Genomic DNA, 19,925 nt, shown 5'->3' with positions numbered 1-19,925 from the left:
ATATACTTACTTTGTAAATCAGAGACAGGTTTTCAAGAATTGGCTAAGATCAAAAACTGAAGTGACAACTCATGCTGGTGAGGATGTTGAGAAAGAGGAACACTCCTCCTTTGCTGGTGGAAGTTCAGACTTGTACAACTACTTTTGAAATCAATCTGGTGCTTTCTCAGGAAATTGGGAATATTTCTACCTCAAGACCCAGACATACGACTCCTGGCCATCTATCTACTCAAAAGATGTTCTACCACACATCAAGGACATTTGCTCAACTATGTTCATAGAAACTTTATTTGTAATAGCCAGAATCTGGAAAAATGGATTAAGAAACTATGGTATATTAACATAATGGAATAGTATCCAGCTATCAAAACAAGGAAATTTTTATATTTGCTGGCAAATGGATGGAACTAAAAAATGATCATCCTGAGTGAGGTAACCCAGACACAGAAAGACACACCTGGCATATACTCACTTATAAGTGGATATTAGCCCAACATAGATATCTTCTGAGAGATTCCCTCCCGTGGTCTATCTGGACAATACTGGAACATGCAGCCTGGTTCTGGGTGAAGAGTGGTGAATTGTATGTAAGAGTTGGGGGATGGAATGTGGTGGAAGGGACAGGGGAGGAAATTGTGAGGAGCTCCACAAGGACACTATCTAGGCTAGTGGATCTGGACCCAGGGGGACCTGCACAAACTGATGCACCAACCAATGGCATTGCAAGAAGAAGACCAGTCTTCTGAATTTCTCATGCCAATTTTTCGTAGTATTGATTACTGTAAAGGCTTTTTCTAAGCAAAATAGTTATAATTTGCTAAACGTTTAGGTGATTAATTGCCAAAGTCTTTAGAAATAAATGATTTTATAATTACGTACATTGTTTTAAAATACAATATTACTCATACTGAATACATGACAGTATAGTCCAAATATAGATATGTATATACACAAAATAATAATTAGAATGCACACTAGACAGGAGAAATGCACTTTTTTCCATTACATTTTATAAAACCCTTCCACACTATTATAGGTTTGTTCTGTGTTTTTGTTTGATTGTTTGCTCTCTCCCTCATTCAGTCTACAAGAAAAAAAAAACTGCCTTTAAATAAATATAAGCTTACATTAGCCTACTCAATAGCTATAAAGATATAATTTGCAAATACATACATATCTTATTTTCTACAATTTTAATTAATGATAGGCTTATTACAACATTTCAGTTAAAATTTATTAAAGATTGTTCAAACATGAGAAAATAATAATGGCACCAACTTGGTGACCACATTGATAAATAAAAGCCAGTGAGGTCTCAATCCTCCACAAAGAACTAGTGGCACTGAGGAAACCTGGGAGTGAGAAAAGTGGGCGTACCCAAGAATAACCACACAGAATGCCTGTGCAGTCCCAAGCAGTCCGCCTTGATAACACATGCACAATAACTTTTTATAGACTGAGCAGGCTTTAGCTACCAACAAATAATAATTAGTGAAAAAATAAAGAACCAATGACTTTGAAGGAGAGCAGAGAGTGGCATGTTGGAAGTTTCTGTTAAAAGGAGAGGAAAGGAGACAGGGAATTATAATCTTAGAAAGAAAAGAAGTGAAAAAACAACTGTTAGAGAAACTACATAGAAAGTTGTTTAATTGTTTACCTAATTCAAGTTTTGGGGGGTAAAATGATAGTTGCCTAGCAATCTGGCTTAGACCCAGTCATCATCCCATGATGACATTTTCTCTGATTTATGATCTTAAGTGTTATTATTGTGTCAATGATGAGCATTATTTCTGCCTGCACTTACTTACGTCTTATTCTCATCTATTATTTCTTCTGTTCTCACCTATTTATTGTCTGTTATTTTTTATTTAAATGCTCTTAGGCTTCATGAAGTTCAGAGATAATGTTAGTTTGCACATCCATTGACAGAATTTAATAAAATGGGTTGTTCATATTTTCAGGTATTCGGTTTTTAAAATTTTGGTTACAATACAGAACATGGGGATATGACCCTGTTGCTAAGGACATTGTGTATTTGGGTAACAGTAAAGTGAACAAACAAGGTAATGTAATCCCTACAAGTTACCCTTTCATAGTGATGAAAAATGTTATGAATGTTACTGTGTGAGAAAAGTAAGCAATACTCTCTGCGTAGTTTACACTGTGAACTGTAATAATGACAGGCCTGGCAAAACACACCTACTGGTGCAGAGGTGGCCGGAATTTTTATGGAGTAACAAATCTATTTCTTACTGAGTTTCTCTTAAGACAGAACTCATGTCTACTACTATTAGCCCTGACAAGAAACAGTGGCTGTGTAGGTCATAGACGATAGGAGAGAACCTAGTACCATTATGCTAAATGGATACATATCATACTCTCTTTAAACACTGCATGTCTGTGGAGTAGTGCAGTCCTCACTTGCCATCAAATGTTTAGCATTTTATTACACATACAATAGAATAATGAAAGAGAGGATCTTGTTATTGCAATGTCTCATCACTTTTCCCTGCATTTTTGTATGCAGTCTAAATATGTATAAAATAGACATCATCTTATAAAAAGGATAATTAGTTTTTTTTTTCAAATAATGCTTTTGGTAACTGCATATCAATTAAATACTGAATATTTAACTATCAGGTCAGAATCAGAAGAATGAACTTACAACCAGAAATATATATATATATGGAGAGAGGGGGGGGGGAATGGGACTGTGAATACAAGACAACAAACTGAGTAAATATAGAACAGAAACAGAATAAACAAGGCATACTTAAGAGACGCATGCGTCTCATAGCCGAGGGAATAGAAAGTACATTTTAATAAACCTTGAATTTGTTCTCCTTATTCAGTATGAGGTACAGAGATATACTGAACTTGAAAGCTATATGTTTCATTGCTTGACTGAGTTGCTCTACTCAAAAGGCAAACATATGTAATGGGAAAAAAGCACTGTCAATCAGTCATAAACAAATGGATAGGTAGAGAGATTATCCAGAAACCATGAAAAGGCCATTGTATACCGAGAGGGCTACCAGTCACTCCACATAACAGGGACATATGCTCAACCATGTTCATAGCTGCTCTATACATAATAGCCAGAACATGGAAACAGCCTAAGTGTCCCTCAGTAGAAGAATGGACTAAGAAACTGTGGTATATTTACATGATGGAATACTACTCAGCTATTAAAAACGAGGAATTCCCAAAATTTGTGGACAAATGGATTGATCTAGAAATTATCATAATGAGTGAGTTCACCCAGAAGCAAAAAGAGACAAATGGCATATACTCACTTATATCAAAACACTAGTCCAAGGGATACGTACCATGAAAATCTTTACTTACCAAGAAAGTGGGTCAGAGGAGAGGATATCCGATTGAGACTTTAGGCAAGAGTAGCATGGAAGAAAGAGGAAATAGTAGGACCCACAGGGTCCTGGAAACCTACAAGAAGAACTTTATGACAGGCAGATCTGGGTCCTGGGGTCCTCCTCAAACTAAGGCACCAGCCAAGGAGAATATAGGCAGTAAGCTTCAAACCCCTACCAAGACCTAGCCAACGAACAGGATATTCTCCACCGTTGAGTGGAGAGTGAGATCTGACTCTCACACGAACTCTGGTGCCCCTTTTCTGACCATGTCCCCAGGATGGGGAGACCTGGTGGCACTCAGAGGAAGGATAGCAAGTTACCAAGAAGAGACTTGATATTCTGAGAGCATATATAGGGGGAGGAGGTCTCCCTCAGTCACAGACATAGGGAAGGGGAGAAGGGGAGAAATGCGAGGGAGGGAAGAATGGGAGGAAACAGGGGAAGGGCTAACAATCGAGATGTAATATGAATAAAGTAATTAAAAAAAAGTTAACAGAAACCCTTCTGATAAGTGGGATAACCACAGGTCTGCTTAAATCCACACCATGTTTAGGAACCCATGCCTTTATAGTTTTCTTTTCTTTCTTTCTTTTTTCAATCTCCTCAAAAGAGAAAATATTCATCTCTCAAACTATAACCAACACCAGCAGGCAAATTAAATGTAGGCAAAGCTTAGAGATGGGTATATTCATGTTAAGAGAAACTCTATAATAAAGCAATAAAAGACTGCTAAAAATATATGTACATTTTAGTTCTATTGGTGTTTTATTCAATTAGGAACCTCAGTTCTCCTTTAAGATTTTTTTCCATATGTAACAAGTATTCAGCAGGAAAATTAATGAAATATTTTAAATAGTTTGTATATTTACCATTTACATTTCTACCGTGAGACACTTCACACAAGTAAATTAGGTAAACATGAGCTTTCTAAGTTTTAATTCATTTATTTTGCTTAATTCTTAGCATTTTAGAAGTGAGTCTTGGAAATATTAGCGTTGACAAATGAGACTGAACTTTAGTTGACCAGCAAGCATACTCTTTTGTTGCTAGTGTAGATATTCAGTCACATGGTACTGTTGTAGTGTGTTTGTTTGCTGATGTGATGGAAAAACATGACCAAAGCTACCTGAGGGAGGAAGTTTATTGCATTTTGCAAGTTACAACCCACAGGTGAGGGAAGTCAGTGCAGGAATTCACATCAGGAATCTAGATGCACAGCAGAGGCTAAGGAGAAGCCAAGGTAATTAGAAATCAAGGAATTCTCCCTCAGATATCACCGTTCATTCGGATGGAGACAGTTCTACAGTAGAGATTCTTCCTTTCCAGGTGTGACTAATTTTCCCACACGGTAACAAAAACTAACAAGAACATGATACCGTCTTTGCTTTTAGAGATTGAGTGCCTTAGTTTGAGTGGGACCCCTGGGCCCATATTTGCCTATCATAATGTTCTACTTGTAGGTTTCTAGGACTTTCTGGATTCTTCTACTTTGCTATTCTCCCATGCTTCTCTCATTTAGAGCCCCAATAGGATGTCCTCCCCTCTGTCCCAGTTTCCTGGTAAGTGAAGGCTTTCATGGGACATGCCCCTTGGGCTAGTATGCAGAGATAAGTGAGTATATACCATTTGCCAATACAGGCGGTAAACTTTAATCCCCTACCCAGATCTAGCTAATGGACAGAACATTCTCCACAGTTGAGTAGAGAGTGGGGTATGACTTTCACATGAACTCTGGTGCCTCATATTTGACCATGTCCCCTGGAGTGGGAGACCTAGTGGCACTCAGAGGAAGGATAGCAGGTTACCAAGAAGAGACTTGATACCCTATGAGCATATACAGGGGGAGGAAATCCCCCTCAGTCACAGTCACAGGGGAGGAATATAAGGGGAAAATGGGAGGGAGGGAAGAATGGGAGGATACAAGGGAGGGGATAACCATTGAGATGTAACAAGAACAAATTAGTAAAAAATTCAAAAAAATTAAAAATAAATAAATAAAAAATAATAAAAATAAAATAGAGATTGAGTGATCCTAAAACTTTCACTTCAAAAAATTCTGCTAAGTATGTAAACTGAAAAAGCAGCAATAAAAACTTCTAATGCTGCCGAACTGTAAAGAGATATTATCACATCATGAATCTCAGAAACAGGGTAGGTGAGCAAAATGGAGCAAAAGATGACATGAAGCAAGAGTCCAATTATGTGTGATGTCCACAAAAGGTAAATATAGAGAGCTCAAGTAGATTAGCCTCTGGGTTGACTTAGATCATTTGTCTTGAGTGAAAGGGTGGCTGTATACATTCATGTGTTGCTTCCTTTTGGAGAGATGAAACTATTCTAAATGTAAATTATAATATATAGATTAAACAATTGTCCCAAAGTAAAAATAATGTTTTAAAAATTCTCTGCACTAAGACAATTAATTGCATCAATCATGACTCATACTCCAAGAAAGCAGGGTGTAAAATAAGATATTCTAAAATGTATTTCTATGCTTGAAAGACTCTAGTTGAAAATATAGTCTCAGTCTCCGACACCCCCCACCCCTCACCCCTGCCCCTTGAATTTACCCAGCAATACAAGTTTAGTTTGTGGAAGTAGCATGTTTTCTGTTCATTGGAGGTTTACATCAATGCTGCTGGGTGACTGGCAGATTTTCACCTACCATGAAAAAGAAAGCATAAGACTCCACCAGGTACTGGATTGCCATATCAGTAACGGTAGCTTGATAAATGCAAAGTATTACACAGATTACATAACCTTCCAAATGTGTAAAGGATGTAGGTAAAAACCATATTTTTTTTAATACAATGACAAATCTTACAACACTTGAAAGCATGAATAACCATTCATTCAACACACATACATTTATTCATACATACATACATTCATCTGTACTACTCAATGGTTAAATATAATTCAGTAACGGCATGTTTTATAGATTCAAATTCCAAAATATATCCATTCAAGCTATAAATTTCTACACAGTCACACTATCATATGTTACTTTGCTTTCTATGCCTTTTATGTACCAAAAAATGTTTATGAGTTAGAAATTATTTCAGTGACCCTCAATGAAAGACAAAGGGCTGCTGTAATTCTTTTGGCACTAATAATGTTTTGTACGAAGTCACATTTTTGTTCTTTAAGTTTGGCGTGCAATGGTTGTTGCTTATGGTAGAGAAAGAAACTTGATCGTGTTCTTTTCTGAATTCTGACTTGTCTCTTACATCACAGAGCTTGAAAAGACCTTAAGGCTGCATTACAATAACAGCTCACAATCACTTGACAACTTTTGTTTGTTTGTCTTACCTAAAGACAGCGCTATTAGAAACAAAAAATAAGGTTAATTACAAGCCATGCACATATGCGTTTTGAGAGTTATGTTTTGTGATTTGAAAAAATAACATTGTAAAAGAAACTTTAAAAAATCCTTTCATAAAAAGGATAGCATCTTCAACAAATGGTGCTGGTCTAACTGGAGGTCTATGTGTAAAAAAATGAAACTGGACCCATATTTGTCACCTTGCACAAAACTCAAATCCAAGTGGATTAAAGACCTCAACATAAAACCAGAGACACTAAGCCACTTAGAAGAAAAAGTGGGAAAGAGCCTGGAACATATTGGCACAGGAGACAACTTCCTGAACAGAACACCAACGGCCCAGGCCTTAATGTCAACCATTAATAAATGGGACCTCATGAGGCTGAGAAGCTTCTGTAAGGCAGAAGACACTGTCAAGAGAACAAAGCGACAGCCTACAGACTGGGAAAAGATCTTCACCAACCCTACATCTGACAAAGGTCTAATATCCAAAATATATAAAGAACTCAAGAAATTAAACACCACCAAACCGAATAACCCAATTGAGAAATGGGGCTTGGAACTAAACAGAGAATTCTCAACAGAGGAGTATCAAATGGCTGAGAAACACTTAAAGAAATGCTCAACCTCCTTAGTCATCAGGGAAATGCAAATCAAAACAACTCTGAGATTCCATCTTACACCCATCAGAATGGCTAAGATCAAAAACTCAAGTGACACCACATGCTGGCGAGGATGTGGGGAGAGAGGAACACTCCTTCATTGCTGGTGGGAATGCAAACTAGTACAGCCACTTTGGAAATCTATCTGGTGCTATCTCAGAAAAATGGGAATAGGGCTTCCTCAAGACCCAGCTATCCCACTCCTTGGAATATATCCAGAAGATGCTCCAGCACACAACAAGAAAATTTGCTCAACCATGTTCATAGCAGCCTTATTCATAATAGCCAGAACATGGAAACAGCCTAAGTGTCCCTCAGTAGAAGAGTGGATAAAGAAACTGTGGTACATATACACTATGGAATACTACTCAGCTATTAAAAACAAGGAATTCCCGAAATTTGTGGATAAATGGATTGAGCTAGAAATGATCATAATGAGTGAGTTAACCCAGAAGCAGAAAGAATCAAATGGTATATACTCACTTATATCTGCATACTAGCCCAAGGGGCATGTCCCACGAAAGCCTTCACTTACCAGGAAACTGGGACAGAGGGGAAGGCATCCTATTGGGACTCTAAATGAGAGACGCATGGGAGAATAGCAAAATAAAAGGATCCAGAGGGTCCTAGAAATCTACAAGTAGAACAATATGATAGGCAGATTTGGGCCCAGGGGTCCCGCTCAAACTAAGGCACCAGCCAAGGACAATACAGGAGGTAAACTTTAAACCCCTACCCAGATCTAGCCAATGGTCAGAATATTCTCCACAGTTGAGTGGAGAGTGGGATATGACTTTCTCACGTACTATGGTGCCTCACATTTGACCATGTCCCCTGGAGGGGGAGACCTGGTGGCACTCAGGGGAAGGACAGCAGGTAGCCAAGAAGAGACTTGATACCCTATGAGAATATACAGGGGGAGGTAATCCCCCTCAGGAACAGTCATAGGGGAGGGGAATAATGGGAAAATGGGGGGGGGGAGGAATGGGAGGATACAAGGGATGGGATAAACATTGAGATGTAACAAGAATAAATTAATAAAAAAAAAAAAAGAAAAAAAATCCTTTCATAAATATTAAGGTAGTTTATTCCTCAAATTTAAAGTTACAGAGTAACATTGAAGTGCACATAACAATTGCATATTGATGTATCAGTCACACCAGCACCAATGGTGATTGCTTATTCATTAGTGCACCTGCAGTCAACTGGGAACTTGAAACTTACTATCCTTTCTTGTCAGTGTATACTTTCTGTAGCTTTCTCATATTTGGACTTTATTCTAAGACATGTGTATCATACTTTGTCTATGTGTTACTGATGTGCCAAATCAAGTATCTACCTCCAATATATCTCCAATCTACATATTAATAGGTCTTTATTAATTAATTATTTTTAAGAATTGTACCATCACCTCCAATGGCAGTCAGGTTTTAGAATACTTGGGAAATGGTGACTTACCTATTCCTGTACTATGCCCTGTCACATCGCACCTCATCATCATTATTATCTCTTGTGATGTGACTTATTACAGATAGACACATATAATTTCATCTCCGGTCTCTACTGGATCAGTTGCTCTAGTGTTCTCAAATTATAAGACAACTTCCTGAGGTGGCTAATGACAAGTTCACCACTGTAATTACGGAGAAATTATGTCCATATCATGTTGAATCCAAGTCTATGTGGGTATCTCCCAAATGTTTGACATCATTCAAATGGCAATAGCAAAAGAAATGTTCCTTGAATTAATACAACTACAAGAGTCTCACAATGATCAGTGAATGTGAGAAGGGATAAATCTTCTGACCATTTTATGGACGGCCATTTTCCAGGTTCCAGCTTTATTCTCAGCTTCTATTCCACTACACCCTCAATGATAGCCCATAAGACTCGGCCTTACTCCCAGATTTTACAATGCTATTTATAATTGCCACATATAAAATGCACTTATTCTCGTAAAGATTTCTATTACTTGTGGAATATGCCAAATCTTGGGCTCTTCTTTCTAAAAGAGATTTAAAAAAAAAATACTCTTGGGAATATGTTTTTATTAAGCTTGAATTATCCTTTTAAGAATAACGCAAATAGACAGAGCTGTATAAAGAAATGCACTACCGCCCACAGGGGACTGAGTGACACAGTTCTATGCACTGCAGGATGCAGCTGGTAGTGCAAGAGCGCCCTTCTCCATCTTCCTAGTATTTCTCCTTATACTACAGATTTTTGTAAATTTCTGTGGAACATCCTTGAAAAAAAGACAACTGCCACTCATGGACATGCATACACATACAAAATAAGGCAGGTTTAAGAAAGATTAAATCTAAAATACATTGATAATAATTTCTAAACCAAATACAGGATAGTTGCTCATCTGTTGAAATGAAAATAATTAAGAAATTAGACTTTGGAATGTAGGATCACATGTAGAAATCTCTTAAAATCTGATATAAAAAAAGCCTTTGATAACAATTTTTCAAACAATATTTACCATAACCCTGTTTTTATTAAGGTTTTTAAATAGGAACATATATTTTATTTACACAATAGAAATCATAGGTAAATTTTGGATGGAACAAGTAAGGATGTGTGTTTATGTTGTTTAATTTTAGCAAATGGCCAATAGATTTCTTTAAAATGATCATATGTCTGGTCTTAGATTAGAACGGAAATGTATTCTCTTCTGTAATTGAAGTGATAAAACAATGTATGAAATAGGTCAGTTGCATTCACCTCGCTGGGTAGTGCTGGCCTACTTTCCTGTCATGGGGACTCTACTACATTTAAACTCAGCTAAAAACTATAACAAAGTTCCAGAAAGCCTATTGAAGGCACCTCAGATACAGGCGTAACTTCAAAAGAGCAACCCAGGAATTCACACAATATCATATGCTTGTTAAATGTAAAACAGAATTGCCACCTGGCGGTTTTAATTCAAACATACTCTTTCAAAATTTATTCTTCTATTCGAATTTAATTGTGTTATAATGAGAAGAAATAACAGCATCTTATAATTATGTTAGCCTATTCAATAGACCATTTCCCCAGTTAGCACAAATTATTATAGCAATGATATTTACATAAAAACTAAAGATAATACTTCTGAAATTCCATGTTCATAGCTCTTTGTTCATTAGATATTGTATAATCAAACTAACTTTGCATTCATATGCAGCCATTATAAAATATTTTGAGCATGATGTCCTAAAATATTCCATCCTTTAGGAGAAAAGGACAGTGATAGTATTAATATGGTACTGTCATATATTATATTTTATTATAAAAAATGGATTAAAAATAAACAAGTGCAGATATATTGGGCCAGAAGGCTGAAAAAGATGTTCCAATGTTATAGAGAGTTTTGGGTGACTATTCAGGTAGAAAATTGTCTCTGTCATCTTTTCATTTGGAAAGCTACTAACCTGCACTCCCAGCATATTCAGATAATCAAGTTTACTCCTTCTCAAGTCTCTGAAGGAGTTGAAGACCAGGTAGCTTAATTTTACAACGAAGCTTTTTAGGTCTAAATAGGTGTTCTAAGTTGATAAGGACAATATGTGATGGAGAATGATTTATATTCAGAAATTTAGATGCACCAAGATAGGAAAGATGTCTACTTCAAGGCTGTCAAATACAAATAGCCAAAACACTAAGAATGTAACATTTATATAATTCCTGATTGTGTCACAGTTCTTCTTGCCATAGGTAATCTATTGTATATTATAATGTATACTATATGTATAATAATATTAGTGTATATGTACAAAAATAAAATAATTTGAAAAAATAAACAAGGGATTTTTTCCCCATTGATCTATATCCCAGTACATTTCAGTAAAATTATCACTGATATTCTTAATGTAATTTTAAAAATCATGCTGTAGCTTAGATTCTTTTATAGTGTATTGATTGTTATACACAGGATCTACCTCTTAGCTTCCTGATGCAGAAAAATAAGAGGCCACTGTTTTATCTCTTGATGCCTCAATTCCTATATCTATAAAGTAGAGACAAGAAAAAAATACCATGTAAATCGCTGATCAGATGCACATGAGGAAGAAAACCCTCCAGTGATCTTATCATTTTTACCCTTTGGAGTGTGTTTGAGAGGCACACGCTGTTCTACAGTTACGTAGCCCTTGCAACCTCACTGGCAATGTCCCTTTTAAAATGGGATGAGAATCTGTGATTAGATAAACACAGCAAATGTATCTCATTTATTGATTTTTTTTTTTTTTTTGGAAGAAAGAGATTGATACTTTGTTCAGGATTGAAACTAGTATTGACTTTTGCAAAAAAAAAAAAAAAAAAAAATCTGTGCTGTTATATGGAAACTACAGGCTATCTTTTGGTTAAATTTTAAGGTCCTGAAATGATAGACATATTATTTAAATTCTTCTCAGATAAGACTTTATATACAGACTGAACTGTCAAAGTTCTAAAACATAGGTCAAGTTCCCAGCATCTCCTGGGCTGTTTGCTGAAGCCTCTCTCCCTGGCTCACAGGTTGTTCCATTCACACTAGGTGGTCAATTAATTTTATCAGTGTGTTAATCTCTCCAAACACCTTCTGATAATAAGGACCATAGTCTTAAGGGAGAGGACACTACCTTGTAATTGCTCCATTAAAGATCTTACCTACAAATATCGCCACGTTCAGGTCCTTAAAATAAGGGTTTTCTTGTCTGTATCTATGTAAACATAATTCATCCTTTTGGATTTACTGCTCATCCTCATACAGAAAGTAAATACTGACTGCTATTATAGAAAACTGAGGAAGAGATGCGTGATAAACAAGCTGTTGTTTCCTCTTAGAAATTTATTTGCCATTGTTCACAAATTGATAGAGCCAATAATCTGAAATTTTTGTTTTCCTACTAAATATTTGTTTGTTATTTCACAGTATATCATACCCTGTAGGCTTAATTCTTGTTGTTTCAAATGATTTAGTTCGCTTTTAAAAGATGAACTGTATTCTGTTTTTTAAAACAGATTTATCTATTTATTATAATGTATACAGCGTTCTACCTGCAGGCCAGAAGAGGGCATCAGATCACATTGTAGATGGTTGTGAGCTACCACTTCATTGCTGGGAATTGAACTCAGGACCTCTGGAAGAGCAGTCAGTGGTTTACCCTCTGCACCATCTCTCTAGCCCCATATTCTGCTTTCTGTATACCACATTTCCTTTTATCTTTCATCAGCAGTTGAATACCTACCTTGCTTGCAAAGCATACATCAAAAATAAAACCAACCACAAACAAAGAAGTACTGCTGAAGGAAAATTTACCTTGAGGTACTGGTGACCAAGTCAATCAGTTTAAAATTCTGTTTGTATTGAAGATGTTGAGTGAAGCTATTGAAACATCTACACAGAGTTAGCAGAAACAGAACAAATAAATATGTGAGATCTCAGAACCTATTGGAAGTCGATAAATGAATATGAGTCAAAACAACTCAAGGTAGGGCACACCTCAAACTGGCACAGTAATGGCACCACCTGTGATAACCATGAGCATTTTTAGTAGTTACCAGAACAGAACAAAAATAGTTTGGCAAATCTTGTTGTTAATAATAAATCATTCTATGGATATTTATCTGCTAACCACCTTGTATAGACATGGGGACAAATTAGGACAATGAATTGAATATAGAACATAGATTGTAATCTTGTAAGAATTGATGAAAATTTCTAAAGTTGAGAGTCAGGAAGAAATAATATACAACTTTAAAGGATGTTTAGAGGAGTGAGGTTACATGTGTAAATTGTTTGGTGATTAGTGATCTGGTAGACATTTGCAATTTAAATTAAGATTGGTAATAGTGACCAACAGGACTGAAAACAAAAATTAAAACAATCTTGCCAGTGTATGACACATTGATGACCAAACCCAAACAGAGTTAGAATATAGTCTAAAATTCTCTGCAATTATCCTTGCAAGTAATTTTCTTGATGCACCAAGTACAAAATTCCAGTAACAAGAAGCATGCTATCTTGCCTTTCTACATAACAGAATATTCAGCAAATTTCCATAAATTCTGAGTATATAATGTTCCTGAGAATATCAGAAACACGTTTGCAGTAATTTTGAGACCAAAGTCAAAGCAGTTTCTACCATGGATATTGGTTTTGTGAAGATTTTAAGTCAGTCTAGATCAACATCTGGCTGAATTGAACCTTTACATTTCACAGTTCTACTCTCATTAAGACACATGAAACTGAGAAACTGATACACAGCCAAGGACATTGTCATTTGGACATACCAGCATCCTACAGAATAGGACAAAGATTTTTAACAATTACATATCTTATAGAGGGTTAATATATAAAATATATTAATTAATATACTAGATATACAAAAATAATTTTACAATGGGTTACATATCTAAACAGAGCATTCTAAACAGAATAATTCAAGTGCAAAAAACTTAAAGAAACGTTCAATGTTCCTCACCATCAGCAAAATGCAAATCAAAATTATTTTGAAATTTTATCTTACTCTCTTCAGAATGGCTAAGATCAATAAAACCAGTGAAATTCATCTACTGCTGGTAGGAGTACAAATGTATAAAGATACTATAGAAATAAGTGTTACAGTTCCTCAGGAAAATAACTATCAAAGAACTTCAAGGTCCAACTACATCACTCTTAGGCATATACACAAAAGACACATCATCCTACCATAGAGATACCTGTTTAACCATGTTAATTGCAGCTCTATTCATAATATATAGAAATTAAAAATAATCTAGATGTCCCACAATAAATGAATGTATAAAAATGTGATACATTAACAAAACAGAATATCATTAAGCTGTTAAAAATGACATAATTAAACTTGCAGGTAAGTGGATGGAACGGAACAAGAAATAATCACCCTGAGTGATATACCCAAAACCATAAAGGCAAGTATGGTATATATCACTTATAAGTGGATACTAGTTCTTAAGACAATGATAACCAATCTATAATCCATAGAACCACAGAGGTTAGGTATACAATTAAGGACTAGGGTAAACAGAATGATCTTGTTAGGAAAAGTAAATAAAATAGTTAGAGATGTATTGGGGAGGGTGTAGAACAGGAGGATCAAGTGGTGAACAGAAGGGAAAAGCCACTCAAATTTAATGGCCATTCAAGGAGAACTAAGGAAACTTAATATAGTAGAGGCTTTCTAAAATATATACATATATTATGACGATCTAAATGCCATCACCATATGATGGGGAGACAGAGCCCCAACTAGACATTTTTTGTCATCATATAAAGTTTCCAGTACTTGGATTGGGGTACACCTAATTGATTCATTGGCCAAAGGGGTGCCATGGGAACCCTCAAACACCCCAGGCTGTTGCTAAGACTGTAGGTTGATCTTGAGCAAGGCCAACTGACAGTGAGTCTCCATCATTGAAGATATCACCACACAACTCATTGAATATGGAGAAGTCCAGCTGATGCCTACATAGAGCCTTTGCCCTTACATTCTACTGTTTGGTACAGGAAATTCTTCTTCACACTACAAAAGAGAAATGTAAATGACAAAACTGCCACAAACCCTTGATTAATATTGATGTCCTGCCTGAAAGTTATGCTAGGACAATTGTGACACAAAGTTTATGGAAGTGACCAATCAATGTCAGATTTGACTAAGGCTACTCCATGAGAAGTGTCCCATACTGGACACTACGTAGGTGACCAAGAACCAGTGAAGAGAAGAAACCCCGTGACATAAAACCAAATGCTACCACTATGATATTATTCCTTCTCAAGTGTCTGATGGGGTTGAAGACCAGATAGTTTAATTTTAAAATTAAGCTTAGTTTTTTAGGAGTTAAGAGGTTTTTAGGCCTAGATAGATGTTTTAAGTTGATAATTACAAGATATGATAGCCATTGATTTAGATTCATAATTTTATACACACCAACATAGGAAAGATGTTTTCTTCAAGGCTGCCAAATACAAATAGCCAAAACACCAAGAATGTAATATTTATATAATTCCTGGTTGTTTCATTCTTCAATCTTCTTGCTGTGGGTAGTTCATTGTATATATGTGTAATAATACAAATGTATATGTAAAAGATAAGAAAATCTTTAATGAAAAAGGGGAAAACAAAAAAGAATAATTGGGTAAATGTAAAAAGCAATAAAATGAGTCCTAATGATGTCCTTTTATACTCACAGATTAGTGTCTTGCCATCAACAGAGAAGCTGTCTTATGCAGCAGATAGAAAAATAACACGGAGACCCACAGCTAAAGTTTATGAAAAGCACTTGAGACCTTGAAACCCTCAACAGTAAATGGGATCTAAGGAACGTTGTGGCAACAGCCAGAGGGAAATGGAGGACACCATATAAAGAAGGCCCTCTCAATAAATCAACAGGATAAAAGCTCATATGCACTAGTAGAGACTAAAGTAACATATATTTGGTCTACACTATTCCACAAAAGGTCCTCTGTATAAATATCATGGCTTTCTTTTGAGTGTTTTTATGGGATTCCTGAGTGTGTGAAAATGGGTCTCTGATTCTCTGATTCTTCTCTCTCTCTCTCTCTCTCTTTCTCTCTCTCTCTCTCTCTCTCTCTCTCTCTCTCTCTCTCTCTCTCTCTCTCTCTCTCTCTCTCTCTCTCTCTCTCTCTCTCTGTGTGTGTGTGTGTGTGTGTGATTCTGGTATATTAATTTTATTTTATCTTATTTTATTATTTTATAATTACCTGCTAGAATGCTATTCTCTAGTGAGAGAAAGGTAGTGTATGTATCCAGATAGGAGTGGAGGTGGGTAGAAATTGAGAGGCACAGAGGCAGGGGAATTCAAATCAGGAGAATATTTTTTTTTCAATTAAAGGAAAAATTTCACCATCTTTTCAATACAGATGGTGCTGTTTTGATTAATTGAAGTCCTCATGCTTTTCTTTGCTCCTTAAAGAGTAGTTTTGTATGCTTGAGCAGCTGGAACAGAGGTCTTGTCCCTAGTAGAGATTCTACCAAAATAGAATGCAAATAAAGGGTTAAAGGGTAAAGTCTCATGAGCTAGACAATTTATTTTCGTGTCCTCTATTGTTATGTCCTTTGGGAGGATGTACAAGATAAATGAGATACAGTTATATCTATTTTCCAAGATAAGTTATGACTGATAATTTAGCTATTTGCTATCTACATAGAAAATGCCTTCTAGCATCAATCACTAATAAATCTCTAATTTTATGTTTGCATGTGTAGTATTTTGGGCACATCTAGAATTACCTTATTACCAAAAGACAAAATCACTTTCAAAGATTAATGTCTTACTTAATAGGATCATTGTATTACATACATATACCAACACACATGCATTATTGAGAAAACGGGGAGTGGAAAAGTTTCAGTCAGTCAGTGCATACATGCTCCTTACTTAAAAGGCTATAACAATTGCCTTTGAGATGTGAACCATTTATCACATATTTATCATGCTTGAATTGTTTATTGCCTAAATATGTGATCTCTCCAAACAAATTTCTTAACAGTAAATATCATTATTGCATCTATACAACTGAGGTCAGAGGTATAGAAAGATCAAGGAACTTAGAGAACTTGCTTACTGTATCCAACTCTCTGTGTTTAACTCCAATCCAATATTTTTCTCATTATGCTACTTTTACATATGGGATGGAGTTAAAGGCAAATTTGAAACTAATCAGATGATCTACACGTGTCATCTATAAAGATCAATGCAAGTCACTGACTAAATATTAGATATTTCATACATTGTATGTACATAAGAGACCACTAAAGATCCAGTTTAATCCCCTCCCTTTTCTGTGTACCAATTAGAGTCCCTGAAATATTAATAAACTGTTTGATTTAGGAGAGAATAGCATTAAATGTTTCCTTGCTACATGTTGCTCAGAAGCAGCAAACACATCACCAGCACTCAATAAATGTTATTTAATAGCAAATAATAAAATGAAATTACAGTAATATATTTTGCAATGAACTCACCATAAGATGAAATAAAATAACTTTTAGTACTAGAACAAGAAGCTGCGCCAATTTAAATAGCAGGGTAAGTAAATACATCCTACGGGAAGGCAGAAGGTGCCAGTATGATTGTAGTAAGAAAGGTTAATATGAGGCCAGAGTGATAAGAATTTTCATTGTAATTTGATAGGTGGAGCTGGTTTTCACATTTGTTTTATTCACATAATGTTCTGAAGTTAATTCATAACATATCTTCATCATGCTCAATGTTGACATAGCTACATTTTATTATATATTGGTACTCTCCTAAAAAAAAAAAACAAAAACAAAAACAAATGTGTTACCTAAAAAACTCTCTTAAGTCTTCTTTAGAACAGAAACTGAGACTTTTAGGAGAGTCATTGGTTAAAACAGAATGGACACACCTTATCCTGTAGCTGTTCATGAGCTATTGATTTGGAAAACATTTGGGACCTTTTCAATGTCCTTTTATAGATTTACATTGTATCTTTGCATTATTGGTGAAGAAACCAGACTGGGAGCAAGTGGGGAAAGAAGTACCACAAAAGAGAAGAACAGCTTGCCAAATGGAAATATCCATAGCAAAACCTCCTTTTCAGCTTCTGTTTTTCAATTCCTCCTATGGTTCAGGAAAGAAAGTACTTAAAAGTGGAGTTCGGCAATTCTGTTCTCTTTACTCTTTTTCTTTTTTTTTTTTTTTTTTTTTTTTTTACAGTCCCTCTGAGAATAAGGGAATGCACTGAAAGTCACTGATCTTTGACTCACTCCTTCTCTATGTCTCTTATTTTTCTAACACACTCTCTCTCTCTCATGCTCTAAATAAAGTAGAACCTTTCCTCAGTGCTCTTACAAAGCTCAGCCACCATTTCCTTTTCTAAGTCTGTGATTAACCCATGGGTGGGTACACAAACTCTGTGTTCCTGTTCAAATACAGCAGCTGGCTTACTGTACCCACAAAGAATGTGAATGCAATTCCACAGAGCCTAATAATCATCTTTTATCATGGAAAAGTACCAGCAACATGGTAGGTTTCACTGAGCCCATTCACACAGTCAAAAGATGTCAGGTGTATCAAAAGCTCCTCATACTGTACTTTAAAAAAAATTCCTCTTGCTTCATAAACTCTGTGATTGTTCTGGGTAGGCATTCTATCTTGCACCATCATTCCTCTCTGATGGAGAACCGATTGTGGCACTATCTACACACACACATCTTTAACTTTAGTAAACAAGGAGAGAAGTCACACTTTCCTGTTGCAATAGATCATTGCAATCAGCTACATTTCACTTAGGTCGATGCTCTTTTATTCCCTTTCATTAGCTCTGTTATTGTGCAGAAGTTTGCCAGCACCTAATATATTACTTTACTAAATGCTTTTCCCACCTAAGGGAAGGCATTAAGATTTTTAATTAGTAAGAAAACAGTAATTTTTACAATATTTTTGGCTGAGAGTATAGTAACTAATTTTAATACATTTATTTCAAACTCCCAAATATCGATCAGCAACACAAAGTGTTCCCTTACCATGTTCTCAGAAATACTTCTAATAGAGTTCATCTAAACTAAACATTTCTATTATTCATATATCTGCATAAAAACATCCATGACAAACAACGCATTTAATAACAGCATTTGATATAAAGTATTTGCCAAGACAGAGAGAAAATATTATGACTGTTCCAAAATACACAGGCTTAAGCAAGTTTTCAAAGTATGTATTTCCCTTCATTATTGGCTGCAGCCACAAAAGGAAAATCCTCCAGAGAATTAATATGAACTTATTGTAATGCAGCCTGCAGCACGGTTTTGTTTTGGTTTTGCCTGGTTTTGTGCTGACACTGCAATTCAGAGTATATATTCTCATCTTTAGTAAAGGAATCCAATTATTTCACATAGAAGCATGCAGCAATAAAGTACCATTACTCAGTCAATACTGACTCCTAAACATCTTTCTCTATTTGCAGGTTTGGATTCCCAGCTCATTCATTAGCTTATTACTTGATAAATAGGAGAGGGTAATGAATTGAGAAAATAACTACGTACCTTCAGAGAAAACCTGCCCGATAACAATAATCCATTAGGAACCTGGCAATATCCTCTGATCTATTGCCCGCAAACCTACGACTGGATGGAGAGTTTCACTCCCTGGGCTCAGCTCTCCAGAAGAAAACCAGCACAATTTAAATATTTCTTGGAATGTGACAGCTCTCTAGATCCCCGGTTGCATTCTGTTCCCCAGGGATGGCAATCTGGTGTTCCTGTGTGCACAGAGCAGTGAAGATGAATTGAAAACGCTTGAGATAAATTAGGAATGGCTAAGTTAAAACTGTCTCTGCTCCAGACTCTCTCATCTGCAGTCTGCAAGCCTGTTTTTCTGTGAAAAAGCTAGATGGCAGGCTGCCTCAGTAAGTTCTTCTTAAGCGACAGAGAGCATTTTCAATGAAGAAAAATTCTCCCATTATCTAAGCTAATGTGACTGCTGCTAAATCTAGTATTTTAAACTGTCTACTGGCATGGAATTTATTTGCACTATTGCTTTTCTTCAAACTACAATCTAGAATCCATACCATCAAGATATATGTAGATT

The 19,925-nt window shown here is 35.9% G+C and overlaps 1 protein-coding gene across 1 annotated transcript in view; it reads right to left on the bottom strand.

Annotated features, from left to right (window-relative positions):
- Mgat4c (MGAT4 family member C) overlaps positions 1-19,699 on the bottom strand; it is a 621,187-nt gene extending 601,488 nt beyond the window's left edge. The window contains exon 1 of the mRNA XM_051139639.1: positions 19,382-19,699. The gene's annotated coding sequence lies outside the window, so the exon portion shown is untranslated. The remainder of the gene's footprint in view (positions 1-19,381) is intronic.
- Between the last annotated feature and the right edge of the window lie 226 nt (positions 19,700-19,925).

This window comes from Acomys russatus, chromosome 31, assembly GCF_903995435.1.
Source record: "Acomys russatus chromosome 31, mAcoRus1.1, whole genome shotgun sequence".
Taxonomy (NCBI): Eukaryota; Metazoa; Chordata; class Mammalia; order Rodentia; family Muridae; genus Acomys; species Acomys russatus.
The sequence above is the reverse complement of the archived record's forward strand: the minus strand, read 5'-3'. Positions and strand labels throughout refer to the sequence as shown.